This window comes from Ptychodera flava, chromosome 18, assembly GCF_041260155.1.
Source record: "Ptychodera flava strain L36383 chromosome 18, AS_Pfla_20210202, whole genome shotgun sequence".
NCBI classification, from domain to species: domain Eukaryota; kingdom Metazoa; phylum Hemichordata; class Enteropneusta; family Ptychoderidae; genus Ptychodera; species Ptychodera flava.
The window spans coordinates 39935349-39948192 of record NC_091945.1 but is presented as its reverse complement, the minus strand read 5'-3'; the positions used below and the strand labels follow the sequence as shown (position 1 = coordinate 39948192).

Here is a 12844-nt window from a genome sequence, read left to right as displayed (position 1 = left end):
AAAATACAAAATTACAGATTTCATCAGAAATTCAATACATATTACTAACTTTATATATAGGAACCTGTATACCAAATTTCAAAACTATCAGACCAGTCCTTTTTGAAAAAAACATTTTTTGACCAAAAATGGCAAAAATTGCCTTCAAAATGCAAATTTGCATATTTCTGCACAATTTGAACAAATCTAAAATAGATCATCCCTAGGGACATATGTACCAAATATCAAAGCTATCTGACTTGTAGTTTTGAAGAAGAAAATTTTTAAAGATTTTTTACCAAAAATGACAAAAATTGCCTTACAAATACAAATATGCAAATTTCACCACGATTTGAACAAATCTGAGTGAAGTCACCCTCAGTAAACTGCATATCAAATTTAAAAGCAATCGGACAAGCGGTTTCAGAGAAGAAAATTTTTTTACCAAAAACACCAAAAAATGCCCCAAAAATACAAATATGCAAATATCACCACAATTTGAACAAACTTAAGTGAGGTCACCCCAAGTGAACTGCATATAAAATTTCAAAGCAATTGGACTTGCGGTTTCAGAGGAGAAGGCAATTGTTGACGGACGACGACGGACAACGACGGAAAATCAACCTATTCGATAAGCTCCGCGTCGCTGACAGCGGAGCTAAAAATGAACCCGTCTGCGCATAGGGTCCAGTGCATGCGAGCGAAGCGAAGCGAAGAGTCGTACGTTGTATTGTCGTGACCACGCGAGTGTTTAGCAGCTCAAAATCCTCAAAATTATTGAATTATTCTTTAAGTTTCGACATTTTCTACTGTGTATTTCCCGAACTAGTGGCATTGCCACTCACAAAAAACATAGGGCCAAAGTCCCTGAAGCTACTATAGACATGGATACAAAATTAAGTATTTCCTGACTGTATGAAATTATCTCACTTGGGTCATCCTAGGGACTTGTAAACCAAATATTAAAGCTGTCTGACCAGCGGTTTTGAAAGAACAAGCAACTCAACAGTTGACAGAGCTCTGCTGTGTTATGTAGAGAATAACCTTTTGTGACACATGTACTGATGAAGAAGGTGGATATCTTTGATTAACATTGTAAGTGAGTTCTGTTGATTAAGTTGAGACTGTACATACTCAGAGAAAGCACACTGAAGAGACAAATGTTTGAAACTTAAGAAGTTCAAGGTCATCAAAAGCATTATAAGGAATCGTGTAACTTTCATTGCACTGTTTACACAGATTGCATAATTGCTATAAATAGCACATGAGGAATCTCACAGCCCAGCTTTACCATAAAAACCCTATCACTTTGACCACTCTTTTAATTGACCACTCTATTTTTTTCCTCAAAAAGTAATTTTATTTTATCCTTACCAAGTCAACCACAAATGGAAATTAGAACTTTCTCTATCTCTATCTCTATTGACTATTTTGGGCAATTTCATTAGATAACATACAGGGCAAAATGACGATTCAGAATATGTCAAAGTTGGGATTCAGGAAAGTTGCCTTTACATGTTTGAATCCTCCAAGATGGTAAGCATTTCACTATGAACTGTCAAAAAAAGTTGAACTTTCTGATAATTCTACACTACAATTATTTTGGCTTTGATGATTTCCTAATTAATTCAATTATTTAAAATCATATTAATTATTTTTTTCTGGGTGAATTGATAGGGTTTACACAGTACAAGAATTACATACAACGTCAGTCAAATTTTGACCAAAAATGACAAAAAAATTCCTTAAAAATACACATTTGCATATTTCATCACAATTTGAACAAATCTAAGTTGGGTTACCCCTAGGGACCTGTATATAAAATAACAAAGCTGTCTGACCAGCGGTTATGAAGAAGATGATTTTTTACCAAAAACACTTTTTTGGCATTAATTTGCCTATTTTCAACAATATCAAAAACTTAAAAAAAGTAGTTTCTCAAAATCATATTTTTCATCTACACAACAAATATCAAATCAGTAAGTACAGCGGTTCTCAAGATATTTGAGTGGACGGACGCCTCACAAACGGACATACATACATACATACATACATACAGACTGACGACGGACGCCGGACGGATACCCATCCCAATAGCTTCTATAGACTATAGTCTATAGTAGCTAAAAACGTTTTCAGTCTGAACTGAGTTCAACTCCAGTACGATCGGTATCACGATAAATTGATCTGGCTTTCCGACTTTTGAATTTGATTTCTCGGCATTGTTTCATTGAAATGTAGACAGAATTAACAAGTTTTCTTTAAAAAAAGAATTTCAATACAAGTTTTTACAATGTGTAGTACTTTGTTTCCAAAAGAAGACTCAATTTTTATGCACAACAGCGACTGATCAGGAATAGTAAGTATGCGTACGCTAACATCTATCCAGGACTTGGTCTAGACACGTGCGTGTTCTATACTACATACGCATACGCACAAAACACACGCTTTCATTTTACATGCCTGATTGTTCACGATACTCTAGTATTCCACGTGCATTGAGTTGCCCGTCAAGTACAGTATTAGGAAAAGTGTTGTTTCCAGTTTATGCTCAGAGGTCTCTGGTGAAATTTTCTTTCTTTTGAGTGGCAAATCTTGAAGTTAATTTCAAGTTCACATCAAAGACGTCAAGTAAATTTTGGCGTAACAATTTGTGAACTATCGGAAATTTTAAAATGCCAAGACCAAATCCAAGAAAGCGACAGTCTATGGAAGCAGCTGCCAAGCCAAGTTGCTTGCTCAGGAAATGTTCCTGAGGAAATGAACGGCAAGGTTGTCCTTCTTCACCTTCTACTTCAATTCTAGATATTTCCTCAGAACTTTTGATTAAAATCTTTGGATTTTGTTGCAATATTGTGGATGGTGATGATGATAATAAGCAATATGAAAAAGTGAAAACTCTGTGTTCTTTGCGAATGGTTTGTTCACCTTTTATGCTGTTGGAAGCTGTGATATTGTTCTAACAAATGTGGTTAGATTAATAAATCAGGCTATAGGTGCCTCTCCCGGTGATTCTATGCTTAAAACTTTCTTTCGTAAATTTAAGTTGTTGAAATCACAAGTAAATATGGTCGATGAACTTGGGCTTAATGTTGATAAAATTGCTACAATGGGTCCAAACCAGATACGGTCAGCTGCCAAGGCTTTGATTGGTCATTTGAAAGGGAAGGGGTCGAGTCATGTCAATGCTGCAGTTTCTCTTTTATTTTCTTCTGAGCGAACAGAGTTTTCAAAAAATAAAAGCAAATGATATGCAGCAAAGATAACCAGATATGAACTGAAAATACTCACGTGTTTCATTATATATTGCATTTATGTGCAAGTTTGAACCTTGCTACATGTTTGCAACTTCATTGAAAGTGTTATGATCAACATAATGAACAAAATTCACCATAGATCAATGGTAAAGGTCATTAAGTATTCAAATATGGCAAGATTCATCAACTTTGGTTGAGTCAATTCAGATATATATCCCTAATTAGAAATGTTCATTACATATGCAAATAAGGAATTGGCTGAAATAAAACTAGGTAGTAAATGACTTTCAATAATGTTATATCATAGTATCTTCAATGTACATTATGCCATCGTTTGGGCCAATCAGGTGGCAGCTTTTACGTCCTTGGCAGACAAAAAGGCTTCCAGCAACACAAATTTCGCACACTCAACTTTAACGCTTTGAGACGAAAAATTTCATGGGTGGCCAAATTTTCCCGCACGTGGAAAATGATCTTTGAACCCTTTGCTTGCAAATGGATGGCAAGTTTGATTTCTACAGTTGTTTTCAGGAGTTAGAGGCGAACTAAAAGGGCACAGTACAGGGAAAGATATAGATTTACATTGCCATGGCTTCCAATCCCGGAAAAACCTCTCCGATAAGCAATGAAGTCAACTAAAATACGACAACAAAGTTGCAATACGGGCTTCTAGCAATCTTTCTAGTGGTCTTATCCCTTATGCGGGATATCGGACCGCAGGCGGGCGAAGATTGCATTATAGTTGAAGCGCGCCAACCCAAACTCACTGCATGGACATCACATTTACGAAATCAAAGTCCAAAGTTAACTACGTCTATGTTTAGAATAAGAGAGATTTTCCATCACAAGGGAGCATATCGCCACAAATTTTGCACAGATAGCGTAGCACTGGCATTGAAAAAGGGTGCATGGAACGCGGGCAGTTTCCCTCGCTATGGATAGGAAATGCATTGAGCGATACACACTTCAGGGGGTCAGGGTGCAAAGGGTTAAGAAATAAAACGTTTTTATACGTACCAGGTACTCATAAAAATTGCAAAATTGTATCGGGTGAGTTGGCATCGGGTGAGTTGGTATCGGGCGAGTTGGAAAAGATGCGAGTTGACTGGTACCCTTGCAAACATGACAGTTCATGTCAACGATTGTTTCTCCCTCTGCAGAGTTTCATTATCCCGTTCAACAACGCTGTATCCACGCGATAGTGACGCTATGTAGCTTTGCAGTATTGAAAACTTATCATAAAATGGCCACTATGTCTAACCATAACACGAATTGTCAGGATTATCATACGGAAAAAAGACTGCAAAACTAAGACATCTTCATCGGAATTGAAACGATCATGATTGTACATGAGTACCAACCGAGAATGCAGGTTGAGCTCGGCAGTTACACAAGCGTGGTACGCTACATGCACTGCCGATCGTACGCATACCAAAGCCTATGCCGGAATTTGTTTCACGAACAACCTCGCCTTTTTAATCTGACACATTTAGAACTAAAAATGCTTACAAAGGAGAACAAACATACTTTTATAGACAATGGCGAGCACGTTTCTTGGCGAAGCAAAATCAAAACACGGCAGAAGTACATGAAGTAGGTCACGACCTTGGACTCTGTGCACGAACCTGATTGGACACTTCAATACATGTACCTTTGACCCAAAATTATTATTCATCAGCACTTCCATATTTAGGGATCGGGGCGATTGATAATGCCATGCCCTGACGCCAGGTGGAGAACGTATGATTACTATGAAGTCATTTCTGGCGATCGAGCAGCGAGGGAAACGATCAATCACCAAGGGTAAAGCTAATTTGCTAAACGATATTTTATCTTGAATACACTCAGTGTGACAGTTTTCGGACAGGGTAGTGAATTTCGCCCAAAGTAGTTTCGTAAATGACCAGCAATAAGAAATCTTATTACCATACCTTTCTAAACTTTATTGTGGTTATCCTCAAACTCAGTTGACACGACGGGAGTGGTATTTCGGGGTCAAAGTTGCCAAAGTTTTGACCCCATGTTGAAAGCGTAATAATCGGACTGCAATCCCAGAAATCGGACGTCGTGTTTGGAATGTGATTAGGAGCTAAGTATTGATAATTTGAAACTTCAAACCACCGATTTGTGATTTCGATGTGTTTAGAAAACTGTACATAAGAATATTTCATGATAATTAGTTATGTTTAATCCATGGACGACTCAACTATATTTCGACGTGTATAGCGCTTAGATATCGGACGCGGGCTGTCTCTGTGTGTGTTGCTTTCGGCACCTTGTATCATACGGTGTGGCTAACTTCGTCAAGTTTGTTCAGTGAGTATTATTTATAATTGTTTCCATTGCATATTTTGTTTGTATAAGAATTGCACAGGCATTATTTAATAAAAATAGCGAGTATATTTCATCGTATGGAATTATTTATGTTAAGTTTTTACGCAGTAAGTCACTTACTACATTTACACATGCTAAATATTGTCTGTCCGAAAACTTGTACACTTCTTACGTTCATTAAATGTACTTTTTTTTCTCGAAACAACTGCGCAGTTTTCGTTAAAACTACATGCAATCGTAGCGAACAATGGAAAGAATATTTTCAAAATCATTATTCTCCCTGAAATTCAAAATTCAATGCTAAATCAGGACTTTAGTCAAAATTTCAGTTACTTTGACCTGACGGCAGTATGTTGACAGTTTCACTGACGCGGTATCCAATTTGTGACCGCCGCTCGTAGTGAACTCAATAGCTTCTACCAAAAAAACTATCGAAAACGGGACAAGTGTCACCTGACTTAATATGAGGTCACATGACCTGTAAAACGCTATCGATACGGAGCGAAGTGAGTGTAACTAACAACATGTCACTAAATGTCCGGAAACTGAGGTCGTCCGAAAACTGTCACACTGAGTGTAGTGAGTTGAATGAGTCATAAAATATCATATTTTTAATGTTCAATACGAGGTTGAAACACGGAGGGACTGTGGTTGAAACCAGAGCTATCCAGCTGTAGCCAACCTGGACTAGCTCATTTCACAGCGCCCTCAAACAGTCGATCTCGTCAATTGATCGTTTTCGCTTGTCACACGTGGCGTTAGCGAAAGCTCTCTCATAGACAACCATGTGACACAAAAATTAAAACTTTCATAACTTCATTAATATCCAAGCCACGCCCACCAAAACCTTTCCAGTTCTTGCCATTCAGATCCTGAAGCTGTGTACCAAATTTGGTTGACATCCCTTCAGCAGTTCTTGAGATATCGGGTATACAGACAGACACACATACACACACACACACACACACACATACAGACATCGGTAAACCATATGCCCACGTGTGTGAACACATGAGCAAATAAAACAACACAAACAAATAGGTGAAAAGCTTTCTGGAAGTGATGAAGTTGGTCTTTGGAGAGCATGTCTTAAATCAGACAAAGATTTTGCATGTGCACTTTAACTCAGGATTTTTTGAGACAGTGCCGGAAGAGAGCGCAGGATCTGATTTCCAACAGGAAATCTGTAACAGAGAAAAACAGGTATAAGGTGACTGGCCATAGCAAGCTTTGATTTACGTCAAACCTGGGACTGAATCATTGTGTCAACATACATAAACACCTGTGGTTAGCTCTATGAATTACACCCAAACTGAGGCACACTGTGGATTATTGTCTTAGCTAATATATAGACATATACAAGCGGCTGTGTCTATAGTTAACGTCAAAACTGGGACACTGAATCTTTGTTTCAACTTCTAAATTACATCGTTCCCTTCGAAAGCCTACTAGTTTTACATAAGTGAAGCAAGGTCAACCATGCGGTATACCGATTGAAAGCTAGAAACATGATCAAAACAGTAACGGTTTCAAAAATTTGTAAACCATCTTCCGCAAAAGCATATCGGGCTTCAAATTTGGGTAAAATTCCAATTTTCAGTATTTCTTGATTTATGAGAACAACAAAAATGACATAGAGAAGATAAAACCGTACCTTTGTCGCCATTGTAACGCCTGATCGAAAGGTCAAACTTATACAAAGTCATTTTTAAGTCCAACGAAGAAGTAGGCAAAAAACACACGAAAATCTTGATTTTACGTGCCTAATTTGCATAATCATGTTAAAGAAAGGAAAAAAATTCCAAAAGATGGTGAATGTGGTATCACTGTAAAAGTTGGAATTTCGTCTTTTCAATGAGCACACTGTGAACATGGTTAAATTAAGACCCTCCATGTTAATGGCTAATCTTTGAGTACCCTCGGCTTTCCCCAGGATTTTAATGTGCGCCCTCTCTAGTCCTCTCCTGTACATGCGTGTGCGCTGATCGTGATGCATACCAGGAAACATAGCGTCTACGGTAGAGTAGCGGCTGATATTGCTCTTCTGCAATATTAAGGATCGCGGTCTCCAGAATGATTCTATCTCAGATAACAATAATTTATTCATAGCCATTGTTACAGTTCATTATGATTGGTTTAATTATCCTGTCATGAGGGGGATTTTCACATGCGTGTTTACTCTGGAGCTAACACTGGATTAAATTTAAATGTGTGACCAGACAGTACCGATCTAACAAGGAACTAAATTAATTTGGTGTCGGAGGGCTGGTTCAGGTTCAGTGCTCCGTACTAAACAATGGCTTCTTTACAAGTGTGACCAGAACGCTGAACTACATGTATATCCAGTCTTCCGGCTTGCGGTCATTAGTACAATGCATGGTGTTCGCAAGTACAGGGAAAGCAACTCCACATATCTATCATATATTGGTTGTTTGCGTGTAATGTATGATAGTGTTTTTTTTGTTTCACCTTGTTGTGCATAGAGCCAATTTGGCACGGCAAGACCGCTATAATCTGCAAGACAGTGCAGTCTGTACAAGTTTCCAGAGTGGAGAGACTGTGTACGACACTACAATTCTCTGTAGCTATATTTCGAAAGTTTCAGTGTTTCCGCTGCCGTTCGCCAATTAGGCAATTGGCGAACGGAATGTCCATTTGGCGAATATTTTTGAAGGCCAATTCGCCAGCCTGGCGAATCCAAATTCCTAATGAGGAAGTGTTGAGTCATTGCCACTGTTTTCCCTCTTGGCCTAAGGGGTTTAAAAATGGGTGGTATTGCGCGCGCTCTGTTGACTTTTAAACAATAGTCTAGGGGGTTTAAGCTGAACGTCGCTGAAACGTTTTTAATGACCCGCCGTGATTGATTTGAATAGCACGCATGGTGCATTGTGACGGGTCGCTTACATAATGACCTCTTACGTACAGAAAAGCAGCCGACACTGATCAAAGTTCAATAGGGCCAGCAGAATGCAACCCTGAATCACTAACGGTAAAAACTCAGTCACTGGCGAACTCCACTGCATGTACAAGTGAAAACGGCAAGAAACGCTAGAAAACGTGACCAAGGGCAGTGTTGAGAAGAAACGTAAATTACAGGAGGAATGGTTTGTTTAACTGTTGGCTACTCTAGCACTAAACAACAACAATAACAACGTAATAATAATAATAATAAGAGACAGACACACAGTGTTGGGGATCAAGGTCAACTACTTTAATACAAGTTGACAGGCTGCAAGCCAAAGTCCGCCACTCGGGTCGGACGAATTACAGAGCAAGGTAGAAGTATAAGAAGGTAGTGTAGTGGAAGAAGGAAAAAATTCGTACGCTAGTTTAAGATTTGGGTGGGAGGGTGGGGGAACGCTCGAGGGTCAAAGCTAACAATGAATACTCAAGGTAGCCTCGTTCCCATGATATCCAGCACAGCCTCGAACCCGCCCCATTTAAATTACAATAAAACAAGTATTATTGCACACTTAACTGTTGGCTACTCTAGCACTAAACAACAACAATAACAAAGTAATAATAACAATAATAAGAGACAGACACACAGTGTTGGGGGATCAAGGTCAACTACTTTAATACAAGTTGACAGGCTGCAAGCCAAAGTCCGCCAAGATTCCCCCAACACTGGTGGTGGGCGCTAGCCCTCCTCCTGAGTACATAATGCGAGGGCCATGGATTTTGTGACTTTGCACTTTGTTTCATGGGACAGAACTGTGTAGCGTTCGAACGCATTGGATTTCCAATCGCCTTGTAGCTTGATTAATAAGGGGGGAATTCCCAAATTAAGGGCAAACGTGGCTCCGCCACGGCGGAATGAGTGACCGGAGTAGTCGGCCGGCTTAAAGCCGCAGTCCGTAAGAATGAGTTTGAGTGTTCTAGTGAATTTTGCATGCGTAAGGACCAGGGGGGTGGTTGCAGTGGCTTTCGACGGCATATAGTTAAACAGATGGTCTCTGGCTTGGTGTGTAGGGGAGAGTCGTATCATGTTAATGAGGGCTCGAATTGGACAAAGAGGAGAGTTCTCGATGGAACGCTCGAGGGTCAAAGCTAACAATGAATACTCAAGGTAGCCTCGTTCCCACGATATCCAGCATAGCCTCGAACCCGCCCCATTTAAATTACAATAAAACAAGTATTATTGCACACCGAATTCCCTTTGATTTTTGAGTAATGTTTCTCTGTAAAGTGAGCCAATCAGCAGGGCAGAACAATATTTTGACATCTGGTCGGTCATATGAAGTTTTTAAAAAAAGACAACTTCACCAAACATGAACGCACTGCAGGGCACAGACTGGCGAGTAAACTGTAAAGCCCCCAAGCAAAAAATGTCGACAGATTAATGAGGATTGCAATTGTAGGCCCTGATATAGAGCAATTTGACTTTCAAAACAGTCTTTGAGCTTTCACTGTTTGGTCAAATATGAAAGACAGAAGAATATTTTGTTCTGGTGTACTTTGTAAACTAAATGACCATGAATCATCAAGTATTCCTTTCAGAGAAGGACTTGTGGAAAAGCTGAATGCTTTTAGAGAGATAATGGATTGTGAAAGTGAATCACTGGCTCTAGATCTGTCCAAGAAAGTATCTTGATCTGTCAGTGTGGGGACAGTGTTCAACAATGTGTTGATACAGTATCTTGACGAACGAAAAATAAAAAGTTGTTCACATGACTGTGTTAAAAATATGTGTGTGTACATGAGTATGTTGTTTTCTTTGAAATTTACCAGTGTTCTCCCCAGAGCATTAAAAAGCATTAAAACTCATTACCATAACAATTGCATGTATTGTTATGCAAAATACCACTATATGATTTTTTTTTCCTGGGGAAAACTCTGTGGGTCACGCTCATACTGAAACATTGTTTGCAAAGTGGTGGCTAATCAGTTTTGATGCTAATTAGCCAGTATGGCTAACAGAAAAAATTAGCCAGAGGAAACACTGAAGTTTGCCAGACTCTCTTCAACAGTTGCCTGAAGTTCATCTTCAGCCGATAAAATTAGACATCCTGGCTTCAAGAATGAAAGAACAAACTTCCAGTGATACAACATAACAATACATACAATCTGCCAATTATTCCACACAATTTGTTCTATTGAGTATTGTGCTCTCAAAGACTAGTTCATATTGTGTTACTAGATTGAGAGATAGATATATATGGTCATCAACTTGTTTTATGTTGTGCTTTTCTGTTAAAATGTATTTTTTTCTGTGTTATAAATTGTCTGTTGTCATCTTTGTGTGAAATCACTGGTTGATGAGGAATTTTTGATGCTTAAAATAACTCAGACACAGGAAAAGGAAACGTAAACTAATTGGTCGTCTTCTTCGACAACGACTCATCGATCTTAAAATGGAATGGATATCAAAATCAGGTGAAGGGAGGCCATCAAAATTCTCTTTTTCTTGTAAATGTGTCCGCCGAAGGCATCTCAATCGGTAGATTGAAAACAAAAAAGTGTAGACAGCAGCTGTCTGATGTTTATGTCTGCCATTACGAACTAGCGATTGCCGTTCAGAGTGCTTGTCCCGAACTAATACCTAAGTTACTGATTGACATGTAAACATAAGATCGCTTAGATCACTCATAAGGAATATTTACAGAGCGACTAATTGGATCTCCTCAGGTTTCAAAAAATACATGTGTAACCCTGGGTACATTGCAATCACCTACATACCACAAACTACTTTTTCCAAAGGATCTAGGAGGGATGATTTTAAGGAATAATGATGTGTTGCTTTTGATATACCTAACATTTTACCATACAAGAAGCCTGAACCTTGTTTAGGGTTAGAAAATGACCTGAAGGCAGCTCTGCCCTCAGGGCAGTTTTGAGAAGAGTAAACATGTGCACAACATCCAATGACGTCACTGACGAACTGTATATCTGCCCTGAGGGCAGCTCATTTATTGCGGGGTCCAGACACTTCGCACCAAAACCAGTTCGCCCCACACAACTTCGCCCAAAAACCATTTCGTACCAAAGCCACCTCGTCCCAAGTACTACCTCGTCCTACGCCACTTCGCTCCTAGTACCACCTCGTACTAAAACCACTTTGCCCAAAGTATAGTACCATCAACTCGCCTGAAAACAACGATGTCACGACGTATCATCACGTTGTTCTTACCTGCAACTTGGAAGCATTTAATAAATGTGTTAGGACATTTTTGGCTACCACGAACTATTTATTGTTGCATGGAACAATGTACGGTAGAAAAAGAAAAAAGAACATGCAAACTACTCAGTGCTACAACTTAGATGCCGTGCGCGGAATTGCACGATGTCATTTTCTCGAAATGTGTAGAATTTCAAGATTTCAGTCCTGGCATGATAGAAAGGTGACGAAAACTCGATGACAGTGGTTGGTTACCGTATTCCTCCGATTCAAAAACCCTGTCCGTTTACAACGCCCCCAAGGATTATTTTATCGATTCGTAATTGGCCGTAAGTTCGTTTATAACGCCCCCAGGGGGGTACACCTAAATTCTGACTGGAACAATAGAGCCATTGTCATGTAATGAGACAAGGATATCTGCGACACCTACGCTGCTAAGGCCAAAAAAAAAAATTGTGCTGTTCCGATTACATGGTTTTCAAAAATAGGGTAGGTAGGTAGGTAGGGAAATTTTTTTTTTTTTCATTTTTTTTTATTTCTCAATGTGCACTTTGTATGCTTTCAAACAAACTACCAGTGAACAATTTCCTCATGAAATGCACTCAAATTGAATACCAATTTATTAAAATAAAATATTCATCAGTAGAATTGAAGTTTGTGGTTTAATAGACTGCCACGGAAATTGATATGGCTAAATTACAATTCTTTGACAGGAAAGTGAACTGTTTATCCACAGGTAAGTCTGACTTGTAAGAACTGACACAACACAATATTTACTGTCATCAATGCAGTGTTTCATCTAGGATACTATACCAGAGGGGATTGGTCCCCCTCTCCTGGAATTTTTCGGGGGGATTTTAAAATTTTGGGGGGGATTTAACTGAAACATTTAAGGACATCTTATGTAAGTTTTAATGTTGCAGTGATGTCACTTGTGATATACATACAACAAGCCACAAATCACTTGTTTACACAATCCAAGCTGCTGGCTCCAAACACCATCCTCTATAAAAGTCAACAAATTTGGGTGTCACTGTTGTGAATGTATAGGGCTTCCAAGAGTGGTGGACGGCTCATTAATATTCATAAGCTTTCATATCCCTAAAAATTGTAGCATATTCCCTCATGCTTAGATATTCTCATAATTCTGTATGTT

At 38.9% G+C, this 12844-nt stretch overlaps 1 protein-coding gene across 4 annotated transcripts in view; it reads right to left on the bottom strand.

The window, feature by feature from the left end:
- Positions 1-12844, bottom strand: part of LOC139117580 (probable tRNA N6-adenosine threonylcarbamoyltransferase) — a 123771-nt gene that overhangs the window by 105965 nt on the left and 4962 nt on the right. The window contains exon 2 of one of the 4 annotated variants that reach the window (XM_070680820.1): positions 11554-11706. The exons of 2 other annotated variants lie outside the window; for them this stretch is intronic. The gene's annotated coding sequence lies outside the window, so the exon portion shown is untranslated. The remainder of the gene's footprint in view (positions 1-11553; positions 11707-12844) is intronic. One more of the 4 variants, XM_070680819.1, reaches the window with a different exon arrangement.